This window comes from Mustela putorius, unplaced genomic scaffold, assembly GCF_011764305.1.
Source record: "Mustela putorius furo isolate JIRA1106 unplaced genomic scaffold, ASM1176430v1.1 tig00003972_pilon_pilon_pilon, whole genome shotgun sequence".
Classification (NCBI taxonomy): Eukaryota; Metazoa; Chordata; class Mammalia; order Carnivora; family Mustelidae; genus Mustela; species Mustela putorius.
In genome coordinates, this window is record NW_025422115.1 from 22,915,044 (window position 1) to 22,932,522 (window position 17,479).

Genomic DNA, 17,479 nt, shown 5'->3' on the forward strand with positions numbered 1-17,479 from the left:
AAGTCTTCCCTCCTCTTCTGTTTTCTGCAAGAGGTTGGTGTTGATTCTTTTCTTTCTTTCTTTCTTTCTATAAAGATTTTATTTATTTGGCAGGGACAGACAGAGCAAGAGAGGGAACACAAGCAGGGGAAGTGGGAGAGGGAGAGTCAGGCTTCCCAATGAGCAGGGAGCCGGATACGGGACTTGATCCAGGACCCTGGGATCATGACCTGAGCCGAAGGCAGATGCTTAACCCACTGAGCCACCCAGGCACCCCAATGTGTTGATTCTTTTTTAAACATTATGTAGAATTCTTCAGTGAAACCATCAGGGTCTGGAGATTTCTTTTTTGGGAGCTTTAAAATTACAAATTCTGTCTATTTAATAGAGTGGTATACAAATGATCTCTTTCATATTTGGCAACTTGTGGTAGTTTGTGCTTTTTTGAGGAATTTGTCCATTTTATCTAGGTTATCAGATTTATCTGAGTATCATGTTTATTCACAGAATTCCCTTTTTATCCATTTGGTATCCACAGGGTCTGTAGTGCTATCCCTGCTTCTTTCCTATCTGATACTACTAATGGGCGTCTTCCCTCATTTTTCCTGTCTCAGTATTCACAGAGATTTTGAAGATCAATTTTATTGATCTTCTGAAAGAACAAGCTTTTTCTTTCATTGACTCTATTATTTTTCTCTTCCAACTTTATTGATTGCTTTCCTTTTTTTATTATCTCTTTCTTTCTGCTTGCTGTGGGCTTATGATGCTTTTCTTTTACTAGGTACTTGAAGTAGGAGCTTAGATTTTTGCTTTGTGGTTCTCTTAATGCAAGCCTTTAGTGCTCTCCATTTCCCTCTGAGCACTGTGCTAGCTGCTCCCCACAAATTCTGAGAGGCACCACTCATTCGGTGGTGGTGTTATTGTTGCTACCCTTGATGCTTCGTCTTTAAACACCTGGGTTGCTTAGTGGTATGCTGATTCTTTCCAAGTGTTGGGAGATTTTCCTGTTACCTTTCTGTTATTGACGTCCAGTTTGATTTTATTCTGGGCAGAAAACACTCTCTGTATGATTTCAGTTCTTACTAAGGTTTGTGTTACAGTCTGGGAAATGGTCTCTCCGGGTATGGCATCTGGGTCCTGGCAGGAAGTAGAAATTACACAGGTTATACAAGAGAAAGTTAAAACAAGAAGTAATATCCTTTGTTGAGAGTGACTATAATATGTAAGGAAAATTTGTAGGGTACTTTAGGATTGAGAGGAAAGACAGACTTGGAAGAGGTTCCTACCTCATCGGAGAGGCTATGGCTTGGATCTCGAAGAGCAAAGAAGCTGGCTGATATAGCCAGACTGGAGCTTGCCTGGAGTTGCTGGGTGAACAATAGGACACATTCCGGATTGTAGGCTGTCAGCAGGTGACGGACAATAGGAGACATGGGTGTACATTGGGCATCTGGACACCAGTGGGGACAGAGGCCTTTGGAGCTAATGGGCTGCATGGGTGGGAGGTGGAGTGGTTGTCTGTGGACACCGCAGCCACTGGAGGGCTGCTGCGCACAGGATACAGAAGGAGCTGCACAACCGTGTGACTCTCCAGCCATAGGCAGGCTTTGATTTCTGCGCGTGGGGATGTGGACAGCTCAGTGTCAGGCTGAGGCTGCAGGACCGCAGGGGCGTGTGTGTGGGGACCGGCAGGGCGGGCTCTGGCGGATGTCATTGCACCGCACGGCTGAGCCTCTCCTTGGCCGCTGCTAAAAATTGTAGGGAGCCTCTTCTTCCTGGAATGCCCCTTAACATCGTGCCCTCTTTAAAATCTTAAAGGAATTGCACTGTTTATCGTATAGCATATGTCGAAGGGTGCATTTGGTACTGACAGGCAATAAATTCATAACTGACATGGCCTGCCCCCGGGGCCACTCAGCTTCCATGTACATATTGGGACTTCCTTAACACAATGAAACAACACTGTATTTCTGCCGAACGAGATACATCTTTCCTTCCTGCAATTGAAGACGTTTTAACTCTTTCAAAATAAGAGTAAATAGTCATTATATCCATCACAGGATATATTAATTACTACCCGGAGTAAGTCAAGGGCTTCCTGAATATTCTCTTCCCTAAAGACCAAGTTTACAACTTTTACAAAGTTAACCTCCAATAATAACTCATGCATAAAATCTAAAAGTATGAAGGAGAAGAAAGAAGTAGAGGATGATTACTCTGTGTGGACAGACCCTTCGGTACCGCATGCATAGAGACCCACAGAAAGCTCCTCTTGCTGTCCTTTCTGCAGGTGGCCATGAGGTCGTGGTCCATTCCAGAGTTTTCTTGCCCTCAGGGCAGGACCTCAGCTGCTATGTGTTCTTTACCCTTGGATTAGGTAGTATTCCCTAAAAAGTTTGAGTATTTAGTTTTTCCTCTAGTTACTGTCACTCTAGTATGTGGCTAAAGGTCCCCCTGGGGAAGACTAGAAGGAAGATCGAGTGTGTCTTTGTGGCAAAAGCAGGGGCTCCTCTTTCAGGGACCTGGCACCCCCCCCTGTCCTTCAGGGACCTCTGACCTGTGAACTGACTTAGATCTGAAAACTGGATACAAGGTCATGATTGTCCATTTGGTGACTTGAGTCAGGTTGTTTACTACCACAGAGTGTTTCTTGCCATGTAGACCAAGCAATGTCCTAGCAGGCTGACTATCTTTTTCACTTTTTTTTTTTAAAAAGATTTTATTTATTTATCTGACAGAGAGAGAGCAAGGGAGCACAAGCAGGGGGAGCGGCAGGCAAAGGAAGAAGGAGAAGCTGGCTCTCTGCTGAGCAGGGAGCCCAATACAGGGCTTGATCCCAGGACCCTGGGATCATGACCTGAGCCGAAGGCAGGTGCTTAACTGACGGAGCCACCCAGGCGCCTCCACCTTTTTCGCTCTTAAGGACACAGGATCAGGCAACCACTTCTAAAGATCTCTGAGGCCCAAAGAATTCTGACTACTGACATGTCCCCCTGCTGTGTGGTTGACATGCCTACTTTGCCTTTGACAATTAAGTTCTGCCACTTGGCCTTTGCTATACTGGGATTCAGACATCACATTGAAATCAAGGAGCCTATCCCAAGGGTGGCATCCCCTACAGTTATGCTTGGCTTGTAAAAATAGCAACCACAAAGGTTTTCAGAGACCCAAGTGGCCCCTCACTAATGTATTTCTCAATGTCCTGAGAATCCATTCCCACATATATATTCCCCATGTTTCTGTGACTATGTATTGGCAAAGGCCTCCAGCTCTTTTGGTAGATAAGCTGTTTCCTCCAGGGTCACAGTGTATACCTGTCCACCCAGTCATGCTGAGACATGGTTCTTGTTAGGGGTCTTCTGGCAACAGGGGTTGGTAGGCTGGGTTCAGAGAAGAAGGGACATCCCTTTTCAAGGTGTCTGCCCCAAGTGAGGGTATCACAAGGCTTTTTAAACTGACGGAGACAGGTCTTGGACATCGGAGGGAAATCTATTGCTGCTGCTAAGAGGGACTCAGGATGACCCAGATGTCAACATTGTCAATTTCTTGAGGTCCAGTAAGATTTCCTTATTCCACGTTTCAAGAATCTTCTTTCTCCCCCATTAATGGCCTAATTTTCACATGAGAAACTTGGCAAGACTGTGAATTCAGCTGCCATTTTAATTCAGCAACTTACATCATTATGTTTTGTGTTTGATTTTCAGCAATGCCAGCCCTGTGGCTATGAGAAAGAAGGGATTTTTTTAGGGCTGTCATGGAGGCTGTCTGCTTTTCAGACCATGACTTGAGGTAGGAGTTAACAGACCTGAGCTTGTCGTTTTCTCTCCATAAGCACTTAGAAACGTTCATCCCACACCACAGCCTTTGTAGTCCTCATTACCACCATGTGGCAAGAGCAGAAGGCACTCGAGCTTCCGAGGAACGTGCTCCAGTTGGCACTTAATCACAGTCAACCACAGATGGTAGCTTGATTAATTGTGACGCCACTGCATGTCAGGGGTTACCAGCAGCACATTTCTTATTGGCAAGGAACTTACCATCACACTCAAGTCCAGGGGCATGACCAGATCAGTCCCTAGATCCCATCTTTAGGGATCTGTGTCCTGGGACCACTCCTGGAATTCTGTAGTAATCTATGTCTAATCAGGAGACAGAAACCACAGTAGTTGACACTCCAGAAGTTTAACATAAGAACAATGAACTGTCATAAAAGACCAACTCTAAGATATAAGAAACTCTCTGTGGTACCGTAGGGTAGAGAGATTATCCAAGAAAGGGCACACTTGGAAGTGATTTGGACCTTAATGGGGAAGCTGTGGTTTTGCCATTGAACAGCAGAGGAGTTAACTAGGTTAACCAGATTAGAGCTTGTCTGGTGTTGCTGGGTAAACAGTAGGTAAATACCCTGGAGGGCAGGCAGGAGGCAGGAGATGTGTTTGTATACTGGGAGTTTGGACACCGGTAGGGACAGAGCTCTTCAGAGCTCATGGGCTGTGTGGTGGGAAGTAGGTCTTGCTGAGGGAGCAGCCCCTTGTATAGACCCCCAGCCACAGATGGGTGGTGCTCTGACTCCTGGGGCCCTAGTTTCTCTGTCAAGAAGGCTACAGACACATCATCTCTGGTCTTAGGCTGTACAGTTTCAGAGAGACCATGTTTGTGGCCTGTGGCCTGTGGCCTGACTCCATCGGATATCCCCATATTGAGTATGAGGTTGCTGTCTGTATGACATCGTAGACATGTAGTTCATCAGAGTCCCCTCATGTCATTATTTTACCATTGGGAATGAAGTGTAACAACTTTTTCTCCATTTACCCTTCCCCATTTATGGTTATCTTAAATATTCTGCTTGTGTTTAGAGCCGCATCAGGCTGCTCTTCCTGTTTCAACCATCAGTCATCATTTAAAGAATTCTAAAGGAAATTGAGAATTTTCGTATATTTTTATAAGTATAAAAATAGGTATTTTTGGGGCGCCTGGGTGGCTCAGTGGGTTAAAGCCTCTGCCTTCGGCTCAGGTCATGATCTCAGGGTCCTGGGATCGAGTCCCACATCAGGCTCTCTGCTCAGTGGGGAGCCTGCTTCCCCCTCTCTCTCTCTGCCTGCCTCTCTGCCTACTTGTGATCTCTCTCTGTCAAATAAATAAATAAAATCTTTAAAAAAAATAAGTATTTTTATAGGTATACTAATATTACCTGTATTTACCTGTATTTTTACTCTGTTACTGTTTTTCCTTCTTGATGTTCCAAGTTTCCTACTTTATTATTTCCTTTCTGTTTGGAGAACTTCCTTCGGCTCTTCCTCTAGAGTAGGTCTGCTGGCGACAAATTCTCTTGGTTCTCTTTTATTTGATAATGTTTTGATTTCACCTTTATTCAAGGAGGATTTTTTTTTTCTGGATATAGAATTTGGGTTGACAGCTCCTTTATTTCAGCCCTTTCAAAATGTACCATTTCCTTCTGGCCTTCCAAGTTTCTGATGAGAAATTTGCTGTCATTAGAATGGTTTTTCCCCTTTAGGTAAGGTGTCATTTCTTTCTCATTGTTTTCAAGACTTTTTTTCTTTGTCTTTAGAGTTTGGAAGTTTGACTCTGATGTATGTTGGTGAGGGTTTTTTTTGGTTTTATCTAGTTTGGGGTTCACTATCTTCTTGAATCTGTAAGTTTTAGGTCTTTTGCGAAATTGAAGTTTTCAGCATTATTTAAATACTGTTTGAGCTCAGTCACCTTTTATTTTCCCTGCCAGGACTCTGATGACATGAATGTTACACTTTTTGTTAGTTCCACAGGTTCCTGAGGCTCTGTTCATTTTTTAAGCCTGTTTTCTTTCTATAGTTCAGACAAGGAATTTCTATTACTTTATCTTCAAATACATTGACTCTTTTTTTGGTTCTTTCCATCCTGCTCTGGAGCCCATCCATTGAGTTTTAAAAATTTTTGTTAGAGAGCTTTTCAGTTTTAAGATTTCCATTAGGTTCTTTTCCTCCTCCTCCTCTTCTTCTTTGTTGAAACTTTCTATTTTTTTTTTAAAGATTTTATTTATTTATTTGACAGAGATCACAAGTAGGCAGAGAGGCAGGCAGATACAGAGAGGAGGAAGCAGGCTTCCTGCTGAGCAGAGAGCCCAATGCGGAGCTCGATCCCAAGACCCTGGGATCATGACCTGAGCCAAGGGCAGAGGCTTTAACCCACTGAGCCACCCAGGTGCCCCAAAACTTTCTATTTTTTTAATTTGTTTCAAGCATATTCATAAGTGTTCATTGAAACATTTTTATGATAGCTGATCTAAAAATCTGTGTCAGGTAATTCCAACATTTTTTACATCTTGGTGTTAGCATCTGTGGATTTTTTTTTTTTTCCAGTCACTTTCTTCCTGTTTCTTGGTATGACAAATGAGTTTTGGTTGAAATGTGGACTTTTTTGGTGCTGTGTTATATGAGCCTGGATGATTCAACCTTCAGTTTTAGCTGGCTTTCTTGGATACTGCTCAGCAGGAGAAGCGGGTGGAGAGAAGGCCAGGTTGATCACCCCGTCTCAACCCCCAAGGAGGAGCTTCTCGTTGGTCCTTGGGGAGGGGGTGGTTTCGCTCCCCACTGGGCCATCACTGATATCTCCCTGGGAGATAGCCGTGCCTGGAAAACATACGATGCCCTGTTAGTGCTCCCCATATGGCTTCCACTGCCACCATGGGCAGGGATGGTCTCCTTGCTGTTAGACAGTGGTGAATGTCCTGACCCTGCAACCTTGGGTTTCCTCAGACCCCACCCAACAGGTGGGGAAAGTAAACAAACTGTGGCGCACCCACATATTGGAATACTACCCGGCAATAACCAGGATGAACTAATGAAACATGCAACCACTTGGGTGCATCTCAGAGGCATTATGGTGAGTGAAAGAAGTCCAACTAGAAAAGTTACTAGAAAAATATAAATTCCATTTTTATCCCATCTGGAAAAGGTAAACCAATAGGGCCAGAAATAGATCTGTGGTTGCCAGGCTAGGGGAAGGGAAGGGTCTGATCAGAAGAGATGTGGGGTAATTGGGAGGAGGAGGATGTATTCTGTATCTCCGTTCTGTTGGTGGCTACACAGCTGTATCTACTTATCACAATTCATAAAGCCGTATACTAAAAAGGTAAATAGTACCGTATGTAAATTGTAGCTTAATTGAAAAAGTTTGGTGCAGGCTGGAATTGCCAAAAGATGGAGAAGTTTGAGGAATACCATTGCCTGTCAGCCAGAGATCATCTTTGTGCCTTTAATGAGTAGAGCCCACAGCCCCCTGTAAGGTGGATCTGTGCATTGCATGTAGTTGTGCATTGCACGCAGTGCACACAAGGTGTGTATGTACAGAGAATGCCTGCCTGTATGGGACATTCCCAAAGTGGCCAGTTGAATAGGTAGGGGTTAACTCTTGTAATCTTCTGAATCCGATCAACATTTGGAACCCTCTTTCCTATTCTGCTTTGAATTCAGCACTACATCTGTTCGCAGTTTTCCTGCCTAATTAATATAATTATAGAAAACAGTAACTATCTCCAATACCATATTCTGAATTATGTTTCATACCATAAACACACAAATCTATTTATAGCCTGCCAGGTGATCATGAATTGTGTTAATGTACCATTTATTTTATGGGTTCTGAGCTGCAGGGGGTCATGATAAGCCTCCAGTGTCATCAGGCCCGTGATACAGAGAACTGGTGTTGGGATGCACGACATCTAACAAACTCGTGTTCTGTGAATAAAGGGAGGTGGCCCTGGAGGACAGTTCTCCCCATCTCTTGGCCAGTGAGACAGCTCTAAGCTGTGCTTTCTCCATCTGCCTTAGAGGAAAGTAATAGTGACAGGGGTGATAGGGACAAGCCTCTTGTCATTGAACTGAGAAGGGTCAGTCTATACCTACAGTTGTAGGTCACTTTGTACCTAGACTTTTTTCTTCCCGCTTGGCAGCTGAGGAAACAAAGATTCAGGGTAATGGACTGTCCCTGAGAAAATCACAAAATAAAGTTGGGCAGGTTGGTATCTGTGAATGAATTTTCCTTTTCGTTTAGGGTATCGTGTCTCAAGCATGCCAAACACATTCCCACCTCAGTGCCTTGGTACTGCTATTCCTGCTGTCTGAAACCCTCTTCCCCCAGATACCCCTGTGGCTCACTCCATCAGTAGCTTCCTATGTTTGTTTAGACATCACCTTCTAGGTGAGGCTTAGCTGACCCATCCCATTTCAAATGGTAGCCCTTCCTCCTTGCCCGCCTCTTCCCCCGCCTCACTCCTACCTTTCCTTACCATGCTCTACCTTTTTCTGTAATACTTATTTTCTGATGCATTATATAATTTATTTAAAAAAATTCTCTCAGCTCTCTGTGTACTGCTGTATCATAAGGGAAGTCAACACATGAAATAGCACCTGACCCAGAGTAAATGCTCCATAAACACTTGAATGGATCAAAAAATGAATTTTTAATACGTGAAAACTAAGCTGGACTCCTCTATTTGATGTCATCCTGAGCAGTGCTAATAGAGTCTACCGCTTTTTGTTTGAAATATTTTACTAAATAAACCGAGTTTGTGAATGAGAACACCCCCATCATTTTGGCACAACGTCCAGCTGATGAGACCAAGTGGGGCAGAACATATAGTATTTTCTAAGCCGAAGAGAGTGGGATATCCCTGCCGTCAGCTCTCTCAGCCAGGAGAACTGTCCTTTGTGTCCTGTGGCCTCTCTCCTAGCTGTTTCTTTTGCATTCCAACAACCAGTGTTGATCTCAAATGGATGTCGAAAAGCATGCGAGTACTTGCCTTAACCAGTGGAAGATAATCTTGCTGTAGGTTAAAAATGCTAATTTATGAGCTGTGGGGGCCCTTCAGAGAAGTGGGTGAAAAAACAGAGAGCAAAGATCAGACACAGAGGCCATCATCAAAGCTCAGTTGGCCTGGGAGGGTGACCAATGGTGGGAAAAGGGAAACTGAAGAAACTCTATGTCAAGACCTTTCGATATTTGAAGACAAAGTACTGTGCCACTGCCAGAGGAACTAATTAGTTCTGACCCCTTTCACCGCTGATGCAGTTGTCTGTCCCAGCAGCGAATCCCAGGGAAAGTGGCTTATTGTGGAGCCACAGCCTGTGAGGGATGTGGTAAGGCAAAAATCACCGCTGGTCAATATTACCCTCAGAATTCCTCAGGTGGGCACCATGTTGCTATCATACTATTCAGTTAGCTCTTGCTACCTGACAAACATCCCCAAACATAGTGGCTTAAAAGGACAACTGTTTGCTGAGCTTATGATGCTGTGGGTCAGAATCTGAGGCCGGGCTCATTTGAGTGGGTCTTATCCTGGCTGGGATCACTCAGGTGTCTGTGGGCAGCAACTAGCTCTGTTGGGGCCTGGCAGGACTGAGGCGGCCTCCCTGGGAAGGCTTGTCTTGGCTCCACGTGGGCTCTTGTCCCCCAGGCGGCTCACTGGGGCTTGTTCTCATGGCTGAACCAGAGCGGAGGCAGATGGAGGGTTTTGAGTGCCAGGCTTGGAACCAGCTCATGATCATAAATGCCACTCTGTTACCCAGAGTCGAGGGGTAGAGAAGTCGTCTCCGGATCTTAATGGGAAGAGCAGCAAAGACCTCTTGCAAAGGCTGTGGAAACAGTGAGGAGTGAGGGATTGAGCCGGTTTTTGCAACCTGCCAACAGTATTTCTCAGTACCTCAGACTCGGTCAGTTTTTCCTTTGGTGTTAAAGCTTATCTTGTTTCCTTGTTTGAGCACCCCGTGCGGCCGGGGACTTGTCTATTCAGGGCATGGAGCGTTAAACATACCGCCGGCACCGCGGTCGCGCTCAGCGGTGAGGTGCTCATGGAGTGAGAACCAGGTGGGCTTCAGGTCCGCTTCTTTTACCCTGCTCTTTGCTTGTGGAGTTGACGAGGGGCACTGCCAAGAGATTGAAATGATTAGTTTTACTGTTGCTCAACCTCCCCGCTGTATGAACCTTTGTTCTGAGAGGTGAGAGACGGGGGCAGCATGGCTTGGTTCGTGTCAGGTGAGGACTCTTTTTACACTGGAGTGTCTGGGCACGAGCCTCACCTCCCCCTCACTCCTGATTCTGTGGGGACACGGGACCTGGGAGTGTCCTCTGCTTTCATTCGGCCCTGATTCTGGTTGACTTCTTTCTTAAGGGGAGAGGGTGGGCAGTCACTGGATGGGGCACTGAATCTGCCACAGCTCCCCATCCAAGCTAAGCCATTTCTTTTTCCTCTTCTCCAGCGCTGCACTCATTCAGCAGTTTATTTATTGAATACCTACTATGTGCCGGGCCGTCCAGACCAATGCTTAATAATATACAGCCATTAAGTGTAATGATTCTGAGAACTGCATGGCACGGAGAAAGAGCACTCACTCTGCGGCTCGGACACACATAGAGCAGAGCGCTCCTGTCCTTTGCCTGTGGCTAAGTGGCTCTTCTCTAAGGCCCTGTTCCTGGCTAGCAGGAGGCAAGAGGAAAGTTAGTACGTGTTTACTGACTTTCTTGAGCTGGCACTTTAGGCCAGGCTCACTTCCAAGCCACATAACTCTCACCACCCTGTGGGGTGGTATTACTGTATAACAGTATTACTGTTTCCCCATTTTATAGTGAGGAAACTGAGTCACAGGGAGGTTGTGCAGGTCATCCGAGGTCACAGCACGAATAAGTGCGGAGTGAGGTTTGCAGCCTGCCTCCCAAGCCCCTCTCTCTAACTTCTCTGCAGAGTGAACTAGAAGAAATGTCCTGGGCCTCCTCATCTCACATCCTTTGGCTGCTCCTTCACCCACAGCGTCTCCAAGATGGCATCTGGTGGTCTACTTGGCCTGTTCTGGGGTTTTGTTAACAGAGCTCTTCTTCCTACCACGTAGCCCCCTTCCCAGCACCATGTGAGCCTCAAGCCAAACCCTGTTCAGCCTCCAGGAGGACTTGTGGCAGCTCCGGATGACTTAGCCCCAGAGGTCTCCCTCTGCCCAGCCTTGCCTGGCTCTGGCCATCTCCTTATAGAGGGCTTCAACAGAGTGGGGACAGCCCGGGATTGCCCAGCCTTACACCTTCTCCTGTCCTGCTTGCCTTCCTCTTCTGGGCCCGTGACCCCTTCATCATCTTCCAGAGCCAGCAATTGGAACATTTTCTTCTGTTTCCCACATGAGTGTCCTGGGGCTGCTATAACCAAGTCCCCCTGCAACACTGGGAGGTTTGAAACAATTTCGGTGTGGTCTCCCACGGTCTGGAGGTTGTAAGTCTGAAATCCAGGTGTGGGCAGGACGGGGCTTGCTCTGCAGGCTTTTGGGAGGCTCCTTCCCATCTCTTGCCTCTTCTGGTGGCTCCAGGGGCCCCTTGGCTTGCGGCCGCACCCCTCTGTCTCTGTCTGGTTGCATGGTCTTCACGTTGCCTGTCTGTGTATACCTCTGTGTCCTCCTCTGCCTTACACAGACACAGGGACCACTTCCTTCCAGGTGCAGGTCCTCTTGTCTTGGAACTCAAAACGTCAAATGAAGAGAGAAAGTAATTGGGAAAAACCTTTCGCCCTCAACAATAGTATCTGCTCTCAAGATTAATGTCTGACCAGAAATCTATTGTGCAAGTGGGAAGCTGAAGCTTACTTACGGGTTTCTCTGTCCGTCTCCCTTCTTCATGAGGGAGCACGCTCCCCAGCAGCTTGCCCTTGGGCAAGTCTCTCCTTCCTGCAGCCTCCCGCTCCCCTGGAAGCCCAGTGGTGCCTTCCGAAGCGGGAGCCTGGTGTGTACGGGGTGACTCGCCCCTGGAAGGCACTGGGGCTGCTGACCGACACGTGGCAGGCACTGGGTAAGGCCCAGCTATGCCTGCTGCCAGCCTGTAGAAATCCTCTCTTTTGGCTGCTAGATGCCTCGGGCTGACCAAAGTGAAAGTGATTAACTTGGAAAAGGAAAAAAGAAATGTCAGGAACCGTCAGCAGATTGTTCCCCGTTGGTGCTTACGCTGTCTTAGGAGCCTGTGGGGCGTCTCTCTCTCATCCTTGTTCAGCCTCATTTTACCAACGAGAAGCCTAACGGGAAAGGAACTTGCTGCAGCCACACAGCCGGGTAAGTGTCGGAACTGGAATTTGAGTCTGCGAGATGGGTCTTCAACCAGGGCCCGTGGGCCCCAAGGATAGCTGACCAGAGATGCTGCCTGACGAGCGTTGGGCTTTCAGCAGAGGGAAGGCGCTCCCTCGGAACCAGCCCCGTCCCGGCTCTCTGCCCTCCCGCTCTGACCTGCCAGTCTTTGCCAGAGGCCCAGGGAGCCATGGCTAGCCCTGAGGGAAGGCACAGGGAAGAGCCTCTGATTGATCTGGAGGGTCTAGCTGAAGGTGGCCCAGGTCAAGATCTTAAATTGGAGATGATTCCCCACAGCATGGGACCATACCACTCAGTTGTGCTAGATCATCTGAGGTCCCCACAGATACACGTATATAAAGACGGTTACATATTTTAATATTAGTTCTAAGGAAAAATAATCTCCTTTTTCCTCCAATTATTACAAGAATATATTCTTTAATTTACTCTGATAGGCAAAACAGGGCATCATATATATATACACCTTGCGGTTCTTGACTTTAAGGATAAGCGTCTTTTCATGTGTCTTTTAAAACATTGTTCTGATTTTTTTTAATTTTAAAAATTAATAGACTTCGTTTTTTAAGGATGGTTTTAGGTTTATGGAGAAATGAAGGGAGGGTACGGAGAGCTCCCAGGTCGCGCTCACCCGAGCCTCCGTCTGCTTTGGCCTGTGCTTAACATCTTGCATTAGTGTGGAATGTTGTGACAGTTGACGAGCCAGTATTAATACGTCATTATTTTTATTTTTTTAAAGCTTTTATTTATTTATTTGACAGAGAGAGAGAGAGACCGCAAGTAGGCAGAGAGGCAGGCAGAGGGAGAAGGGGAAGCAGGCTCCCCACTGAGGCGAGAGCCCAGTGCAGAGCTCGATCCCTGGACCCTCAGATCATGACCTGAGCCAAATGACTGAGCCACCCAGGTGCCCCTTAATACGTAATTATTAACTGAAGTTCAGAGTTGACATTAGGATTCCTCTTGGTGTTCTGCATTGTGTGGGTTTGGACAATGTATAATGGCACGTGTCTGCCACGACAGTATTAGACAGAATCGCTCACTGCCGTGAGCTTCCTCTGCGTCCCACCTGCTCATGCCTTCTTCCCTCCCATCAAACCCTGCAGCCACTCATCTTGGAATTACCTCCTAGTTTTGCCTTTTCCAGAAAGTCATGTAGTAGGAATCATACAGGATGTAGTCTTTTCAGCCATGCTTCTTCCACTTAGTCGTATGCACTGAAGGTTCTTCCAGGCCTTCTCACGGCTTCATGGCTCATTTGGTTCTAGTGCTGGGTGATACTGAGCTGTCTGGACGGACCACAGCTTCTCCGTCCACCTGCTGAAGGCCATTTTGGTTGCTCCCAAGTTTTAGCAATTAATGATGAAAGCTGCTACAAACGTCCCTGGGCAGGTTTTTGTGTGAGTGTAAGGTTTTGGCTTATTGGGTAATGATACAGCAACCCATCCATCCCATACCTTTTTTTTTTTCCTACGTTTTGAAAGTTGTAAGATACGCACAACATACAGTTTATCATTGTAACAGTTTTTAAGTGTGCAGTTTAGTTGCACCGAGCCCATTCACACTCTCGTGCACACAGCTCCCTTTTAAAGTGACCATATTCCAGGGGCACCTGGCTGGCTCAGTTGGAAGAGCATGCAGCCCTTGATCTCAGGGTCATGAGTTCAAGCCCTACATTGGGTGTAAAGATTACTCAAATAAATAAACTTAAAAAAAAAAAAAAAGGAGTGAGAGAGAAAAACTTAAAAAAAGAAAAAAGTAAGTATTGCAGCAAACCCCAATTACCCAAGGATGGGGAGGAAGTAAAGGTCTGAGAGGTCCCCACACGGCACAGCAGGTGACAGACGGTGGCTTGGGAAACTTGTAGCTAAAACAGTGGACTCAGCACCAGATTCTTCCTGAAAAGTTCAATGTGTTTAACACCTTGGGTACGTTTCTCCAAAGCCTTCTCTTTCATGGCCGCAAACATGCATTGTTAGAACCTATTTGTGGCATTTCCATGCTCTTTCTTTCCCTAGGCCCCTTTATGGGTTGTTTTTGAAAAAAAAAAAAGAAAAAAAAAAGGGAGCTTTGGAAATAGTCACTTTCCTATAACTTTCTGATGCCTCTCCATTTACCTGCCTGTAAAGCTGCACACTCATCCCAACGAGTATTAGGAGCTTGGGGAGCTCAGAGGAGGTGCGGGTCTGCAGAACGGAGGAGGCGAGGGGTGCTTCACGCTCTCCGCACGTGGACCCTCAGGATGGCAAGGAGGTGAGTGCCTCGAGTGAGTCTTGCCAACCACGTGGTCTTCCCCGAGCCTTGCCTGACATGCCTGCCTTCTCCACCTTGTGCTTCAGTTTCCCCATTAGGCCAGTGGGGATAATAGGACCTGCTACTGCCTCCATTCAGAGTGAGAAAAATTAGTGGCGGCCCTTTGATTTCTCCCTGAGAAAAGTGCCATCCCCCTGGAGGAAGGTGTTAGTCGGCTCGTTATCTTGCCGGCAGGGATCAGCTGCTCCTAAAGGGCGTCGGTTTTGCTGTGATCACAGAACAGGCTTCAGGGAGAGCAAAATAATCATCATGGCAGGTGTGTCAGAAATGTAGCACTCTTTCTGGAATTTCTGCTTTGAAGCCCCTTGCTTCCCTGAGGCACTCTGGGCTGCTTTTCTCCTTCCCCCAAGGGTGGGCTGATTTCAGGGGGCATGTGCTCAGTCCTTAGCTCCCCAAGCAGGACCCCCAGGACCAACTGGAGTTTCTCTGGGACTCTGGTATTCACTTGGGGGCGTGGGAGCCCTCTAGGCTTCCTCAGTCCTGCTTGCCTGGATGTGCACAGTGGGCTGTTTTTGCTCTGTCCTGGCCCCTCACCTGATTCCCCCAGCGAGTGGGGTCCAGGTCACCCCTCCACCCAACTCCCCCTGAAGCCAACTGACAGGTCTCCTCCTTGGCCTGCCACTTCTCCTCTTTCTGCTGTCTCCCACCTCAGGGACCATCATAACTGAGGACTGGGAAATGGCTTTCCTCCTTGGGGTTTAGGCTCTGGAATCCGGAAACTTTACTCTGTTTCTGCCGTAGCAACTCCAGTGGGAGGCCTGTCCATCTCTCCCTGCACTTGTAGGAGCCAGCTTCGGGCAACACTTTGGGCCTGATGGGATCGCCAGAGCTGCCTGCTGTGTGCCCGTGGCCAGCTGCACCTCCAACATCGCACTGCTCTCAGGAGGGCTCTTGGCGTATGACAGCTCCTTTCCTGGGTGGGGTCAGTGAGATGCGTGTTCTGTGTGGTCTCTCATCATTCCCCCTCGGGCTCAATTTCTACCTGCCCCACGACACACACTTTGTAGCTTCCCTCCTCTCATCTCTCTCTCCCCCTTATGAGTGTTTTCTGGGATCACCTCCCAAATAGAATCCTTGTGATGACATCATTTTTGGGGGAGCCCAGCATGAGACAGCATCTCTTCCCAGAAACAATAACTGGGGTCTGCAGACTGATGGGGGAAGCAGCAGGGTAGGAGAGAAGAGAGGGCGGGGGAGAATTCACTAGTGAGTAGTTCAAAATATCACGGTGTACTTTGGAAACCCAAATAAGTGGAGCGCTTGCTCCATGTCTGGTGCCATGCTCAGTGTTCCCACAGACTGTGTCAGGAGGGCTCCCTGTAGCTCTGCCCAAGTGACCTGCTCTCAGAGAGGAGGGATCTGGATCTGAGGGATTTCCACCAGCAGTGAGCAGGGACAGGAACTCAGTCTGATGGCTCCTCTGGAAAGCATCTCAAAATTCTTTAGCTAGTAGGACACAGTGCCTTGGGATAAGTCGTTGTCTTTCCTCGATGTCAGTCAGCTCTGAGGAATTCCAGTACTCTCTTCTGATCTCTAAATATTTTTGTCTTTAAATCTTCCCTTAAAAAATTATAACCCGTCCAATGTTTTGAGGCAGGTGGCATGGCGGCATGAGATCCATAATGTTGGTTAGATCTGTGAGGGACAGAGACTGGGAGAGCTGGTTTCAGGATTTAAAAAGGACTGGCTTGTGGCATTTGCTGATTTCTGTGATGTGATACCCCCCACCGTGGCCAGTCCCAGGCTATGAGTGTGCCATCACTGAACCCGAAGTCAGGACGATATTGGGATGCGGAGTGCCGCACCATCACATGGCATTTCCATCATGCCGACGCGGTCAGCATCAAGGGCCCCCAGAGCACCGGTAATGGGAAGATGAAATAGAATAATTAGCAAGTGATGAGCTCTGAGTATTTAGAACCTTTGTTATTGAGGTAAAATTCACATAGCATCAAACTCAACATTTTAACTCTTTTAAAGTGGACATCTTGGCAGCATTCAGGTACATTCGTGTTGTGCCAGTACCTTCAGCTCAGGTTATGATCCCAGGGTCCTGGGATCCAGCCCCATATCAGGCTCCTTCCTCAGTGGGGAGTCTGCTTCTCCCTCTGCCTGCCGCTCTCCCTTCTCTTGTCTTTCAAATAATAAATAAGTAAGTAAGTAAGTAAGTAAATAAATAAATAAATAAATAAAATCTTCAAAAAAATAAAAGTTGGTATAAAATTAGATTTAAAAAGTTAGTATAAAATCACACAAAATGCTATTTATATAGTTATTTTTCTTAAAGATACATTTAAATGTGTTAACAGTGCCAGGTTTTTATTTTAATTTTTTAGGCTTTCAGTATAAAAATTTCACTTCAGAGGTACACATTTAACATTGTAACCTTTGGTTATATTTTCTTTCTACTTTTTAAAAATTATTTTTATTATGTTAGTCATCTTACAGTATGTCATTAGTTTTCGATGTAAAAAATTTTTAAAAATTGCTTGTGCTTTTGATGTCATATCTACGAATTCATTAACAAACCCAAGGTCATGAAGATTTACTTCTATATTTTCTTCTAAGAGTTTTGTAGTTTTAGCTCTTACATTTAGGTCTTTGATCACTTTTGAGTTAGTTTTTGTATATGAAGTGAGATAGGGATTTCAACTTCATTCTTTTGCATGTGAATATCCAGTTGTATACTTTTGTTTTTAATATAACTTATACGTTTATATAATTAAACTCTTAATTATGGCTATGTTTAACAACTGGCTTGCAAAATTCTGGAAAATCAGCTCTCATGAGCCAGCGTGAGCTGGTATGAACCAATAGGAGCTGGTTCCCTCCTGCCATTACTCCTACCTTACCCAGCTTGCAGTAAAAAGCTGCTGTATGTATTGGTTTTCTGAAGGAGCTGAGCTGGGGGACTCTTATGGAGCTGAGCTTATGGACTCTTAGGGAATGGGTATCTGAGCAGGAAGCACCTGGAGACCCCCATTCCTGCAACCATGGGCCTGTCCTGTCTCTTGCTGTTGTATTTGTCTTTCCCTCCCATGGTTTGAGGAACATGGCTAGGTCTCTCTTGCTGCTTTGCCTCACAT

The 17,479-nt window shown here is 46.3% G+C and overlaps 1 protein-coding gene across 13 annotated transcripts in view; it reads left to right on the forward strand.

Moving 5' to 3' along the window:
- The window catches only part of ZNF831 (zinc finger protein 831), a 109,899-nt gene that overhangs the window by 19,725 nt on the left and 72,695 nt on the right, over positions 1-17,479 (forward strand). For 7 of the 13 annotated variants that reach the window (XR_006603865.1, XR_200013.3, XR_001180741.2 and 4 more), the window contains exons 2-3: positions 11,854-12,053; positions 14,210-14,333. The exons of 2 other annotated variants lie outside the window; for them this stretch is intronic. The gene's annotated coding sequence lies outside the window, so the exon portion shown is untranslated. The remainder of the gene's footprint in view (positions 1-11,853; positions 12,054-14,209; positions 14,334-17,479) is intronic. 4 more of the 13 variants (XM_013060199.2, XM_013060200.2, XM_004759954.3 and 1 more) reach the window with 4 other exon arrangements.